This window comes from Squalius cephalus (genome assembly GCF_949319135.1).
Source record: "Squalius cephalus genome assembly, chromosome: 1".
In the NCBI taxonomy this organism is placed as follows: domain Eukaryota; kingdom Metazoa; phylum Chordata; class Actinopteri; order Cypriniformes; family Leuciscidae; genus Squalius; species Squalius cephalus.
In genome coordinates, this window is record NC_137122.1 from 1,724,982 (window position 1) to 1,730,546 (window position 5,565).

Here is a 5,565-nt window from a genome sequence, read left to right on the forward strand (position 1 = left end):
AATGATCATTTGTTATTAAATTAGGGGCCGCTAAGACGACACCATTCTCTCTACACAGACTTTAAACGCGAACCTGTGAGAAACGCTGATGGCGGTCACATGCGCATTTAGAATGGGTTCTATAGTTATGTGCGTTTGAATATACGGAGGTTTGGAATTCCCTACAAGCCAAGCCTAAACAAAATACTTGTTTTTCCTTATAAATTTTGATAAGGAATTTTATTTGTTGCTTTGGGGTAGGACCGCAAGACGAATTTCCCCGACAACGCCTTATCTGTAGAGTGGTAGTGGGATCCTCCATAGGGAGAGACTAGTTGGCACTTCAGCACTGCGTTGTCATCGGTCCAGGTGAAGGTCCTTCGTCAGATCTGGATACGGCCTGGATCCGGCAGGCTGCAGGAAAAACCTTGGGATAAACACAGACACTAAAATTAGCGTAGATGCCATTCTTCTCGTGATGTAACGAGTACATCAGGATTTTTGGGAAGTGTTCCCGGTTCCGGCTGACCTAATCTATGCAGCATAACATTAAATTATAGAAGTCTATAATGTATTATGTGAAAGCTAGGTCAAAGAGATGTGTCTTTAATCTGGCTTTGAACTGACAGAGTGTGTCTGCTTCCCGGACAATGGTAGGAAGACTGTTCCAGAGTTTTGGTGCTAAATAGGAAAAGGATCTACCGCCAGCAGTCGATTTTGATATTCTAGGTATAATCAACTGGCCGGAATTTTGAGATCGTAATAGACGTGACGGACTATAATGCGTTAAGAGCTCGCTCAAGTACTGCGGAGCTAAACCATTCAGTGCTTTGTAAGTAATCAGCAATATTTTAAAATTGATGCGATGTTTAATAGGGAGCCAGTGCAGTTTTGACAGAACCGGGCTAATATGGTCATACTTCCTGGTTCTGGTAAGAACTCGAGCTGCTGCGTTTTGGACCAGCTGTAGTTTGTTTATTAAGCGTGCAGGGCAACCACCCAGTAGAGCATTACAATAATCTAGCCTTGAGGTCATGAACGCATGAACTAATTGTTCCGCATTTGTCAATGAGAGCATATGACGTAATTTAGATATATTTTTAAGATGGAAAAATGCAGTTTTACAGATACTAGACACGTGACTTTCAAATGAAAGATTGGTATCAAAGAGCACACCCAGGTTCCTAACCGACGACGAAGACTTAACAGAGCAGCCATCAAGTGTTAGACAGTATTCTAGATTATTACGTGAGGAAGTTTTTTGTCCAATAATTAGAAACTCTGTTTTTTCAGAATTTAGAAGTAGGAAATTACAAGTCATCCAATTTTTTATATCCGCTATGCATTCCGTTAATTTTGTGAATTGATAAGTTTCGTTAGGTTTTGAAGAAATATAGAGCTGAGTATCGTCAGCATAACAGTGAAAGCTAATTCCATGTTTCCTAATGATATCTCCTAAGGGTAGCATGTACAGAGTGAACAGCAGCGGTCCTAATACTGAGCCTTGTGGTACGCCATACTTAACCTGTGATCGATGAGACATCTCATCATTTACTGCTACAAACTGATAACGGTCAGATAAGTATGATTTAAACCATGCTAGTGCATTTCCTGTAATGCCAACATAATGTTCTAATCTATTTAAAAGAACGTTGTGGTCGATGGTGTCAAATGCAGCGCTAAGATCGAGTAACACTAATAGAGAGATACAACCACGATCGGATGATAAGAGCAAATCATTTGTGACTCTAACGAGAGCTGTTTCGGTACTATGGTACGGTCTAAATCCGGACTGGAAATCCTCGCAGATATCATTTCTTTCAAGAAAGGAACACAGTTGTGAGGATACTGCCTTTTCTAATATCTTTGACAGAAAAGGTAGATTCGAGATCGGCCTGTAATTGACTAATTCTGAAGGATCAAGTTGCGTTTTTTTAACAAGCGGTTTAATCAAAGCCAGCTTAAAGTTTTTTGGTACGTATCCTAGAGACAAAGACGAATTAATGATATTAAGAAGAGGATCTATGACCTCTGGAAGTATTTCTTTCAGTAGCTTAGTCGGTATAGGGTCTAACATACATGTTGTAGATTTAGATGATTTAATGAGTTTAGTAAATTCTTCCTCTCCTATAGCAACGAATGAATCAAATTTTTCCTCAGGGAGACTACAATGCACTGCCTGATGCGATACTGTAGTAGACGGTTGCATAGTTATAATTTTGTCCCTGATATTATCAATCTTATAAGTGAAGAAGTTCATAAAGTCATTACTGCTGTGTTGCTTGGAAACTTCGGTGCTTGAAGCTTTATTTTTCGTTAGTTTAGCCACCGTTTCAAATAAATACCTAGGATTATGTTTATTTTCTTCTAATAGGGTTGAAAAATAAGCAGACCTAGCAGCTTTTAAAGCCTCTCTGTAAGTAATTGAGCTCTCTTTCCATGAAATGCGAAATACCTCTAGTTTTGTTTTCTTCCAGTTGCGCTCCATTTTTCTGGCTGCTCTCTTAAGGGCCCGAGTGTGCTCGTTGTACCACGGCGTTGGACTATTTTCTTTAATCTTCTTTAAGCGCAACGGAGCAACTGTGTCTAAAGTGCTGGAAAAGAGAGAGTTAAACGTTTCTGTTGTAATATCTAGTTCTTCTAAGCTATCTGAGATGCTGAGATGATGAAACTGATTAGGAAGATTATTAATAAAGCAATCTTTAGTAGCAGAAGTGATAGGTCTCACATATTTGAAACACGGAGTCGGCTTTGCAGCCTTGGCTAAATGCAAATTACACGAGACTAGATAATGATCTGAGATGTCATCGCTCTGCTGCAGAATTTCAACGGCATCCACATCTATTCCGTGTGATAATATTAGATCTAGAGTATGATTACGACGATGAGTAGGTCCTGACACGTGTTGTCTAACTCCAATTGAATTTACAATGTCTTTAAATGCCAATCCCAATGCATCTTTTTCATTATCGATGTGTATATTAAAATCACCAACAATTAGTACTTTATCTGCAGTCAATATTAATTCTGATAGAAAGTCCGCAAATTCTTTGATAAAGTCTGTATGGTGCCCTGGTGGCCTGTATACAGTAGCCAGCACAAATCTCAAACGTGATTTATCGTTTACACTATATATTTTTACATTAAGCACCAATGCTTCAAAAGAATTATATTTAAAACTGGATTTCTTAGTGGTTTTGAAACTATTACTATAGATTACAGCAACACCACCCCCTTTGCGTTTCAGACGAGGCTCATGTTTATAACAGTAATCTTGCGGGGTTGATTCATTTAAAGTAATGTAATCGTTTGGTTTTAGCCAGGTTTCTGTCAAACACAGCACATCTAGGTTATTATCTGAAATCATATCATTAACAATGAGTGCTTTTGAAGTAAGCGATCGAATATTCAGCAACCCAAGCTTTAGCATTTGCTCATCTGTATTATAGCTGTTTTTTATTTGTTGAACATCAATTAAATTTTTAACCTTAGTTGGGTTTAAACGTTTTTTGGATTTCCAAATTCGGGGAACAGACACAGTCTCTATATGATGATATCTAGGTGAAAGAGGCTCTATGTGATGGGATTTATCTGACCTAGTGTTTATAGTCACCATTCCCACTATGAGGCTTCATGAAGTCAGAACTGTGAAGACATCCCAGTTGTACGTGCGCTTCCGCTGTGGTGTTCTCCCATAGCAAACTGTGCTGAAAGTAAACTCTTTGTGTGATATTTCAACTAACTATCGATCACAACTAATTATAATAGCATAGCTTTAATAGCATAGCACTTTAGCATATCAAAATAAAGGGCCCTATCTTGCACCCAGCGTGCGTGTTCCGGCGCAAATGCTCCCTGGTGCTATTTTGCAGTTTCAGAAAACAATTCCACCACTGACCAGGAGAAACCTCGAATTACCACTATAAAAGTGGTAATAAATAAGATGTTTCACCACATCACCTTAACAGCCCACACTTACGCGTCCACCTATGATGACGCCATCATTTCTTTCACTGTCCCTTCATCTACATGAGATAATTTAAAGAACAACTCATCACAATTAAAGTTATATACACAAATTGATTTCGGGAACGTATCTGCCAGATCCCGCACAGAATCTAAAAAATAATCATTAAGATGTGTTGCCACCTCTGTATTGTCATTTTGAATAACTAATTTATTTTAAGTTGTACATGATCACAATTTGTTTTTTCTTTTCCAAGTAATTTATCCATACTCTTCCAAAGAAGTTTACTATTGCCTTTTGCATCTTTAATCAGATTTAAATAAAAGTTTGCCTTGGCTTTTCTAAGATGCGTGGTAACCTTGTTCCTTAGACTTTTATATACATAATGATCAGTGGTCAATTTTAATTTAAGAAAGGTTTTAAGTGCCAGGGGGCTCATTTATAAAACTGTGCGTAGGAACCTTACTAAAAGTGTACGTGCGCCCGAAAGCCAAAAATGGCGTACGCAAAATAATATTCGGATTTATAAAACCGTTCGTATGCCAGAACCTGCGCAGAATTCACTTTATAAATCCCAGTCAGCGGAAGATTGTACGCACATGCGTCTCCCCCCCGAAATAACCATATATGGAGCTTACAACGCCTAGTTTTACTATGCAGATCCTCATCTGCATATCATTTGCGTATGATTATTCATCCACGTGATAACGTTCAACGGTGCAAGACACATTAGGCTACATTAATAAAAATCAAGTAGTTGCCTATCCTTGCCTTGTTTTTGAATACATAAATCAAATAGTGTAAAATACATTTCAGAGAAAGTTTTTCTCAATCTTTCCCACTGGCCGAAATGTATTTTTAATTTATATTTTTAATGGAAACAGATAGGCCTTGGGCATTATTTGCACGAAACTATTTTCTCAGACAGTCTGGTATTATCATGATAAGCAATTATCTCTGTGGTTAAACATTTAAACACAGCACACCACAGGAAAAGTGTTCAAAAGCATCGCATCCACAACAAATATTTCTATTGACTGAATTTGAATATAAAAATGTTGTAACTTCTCAGTAATGATTTCATGTTTAAGTGCTTAACTCCATTAATTTGAATGGCATATTTAATCTAAATGTTTATACCAGAAGTAAAACATAGTTTAAATCAATATTTTATTGATTTAAACTGTTATTTGCGTCAGTTTCACTAAACGGCCTAGTGCGCTCGCTGGCGCGGACATTTAAGAAGGGATGGATATTTGCTTCAAGTGACAGGCTTGGTGAGTGAAATTATATTTGTATTATCTTTCTGTATATGTTTAATTTTCTTTAGATTTTCTGTCTAAAAGTGACCAAAAAGACACTTAACTCCAGCTCACCATCGGTGTCGCCAATTCCCTTTGTCTCCAGAATGTGCGTACGCACGGCTCAAAGTTTGCTTAAAGGTGCGCACATTGGCCCTCATTTATCAAAAGTGCGTACACCAAATTTCCAGCGTACACCTGGCGTACACCCAAAACCACGTTGACTTTGAGATTTATCAATATGGACGTTGGCGTACGGCACGCTCAAATCCTACACCAGCTCGGGAGGTGGTGTACGCACGTTTTGAGTGCGGGAAT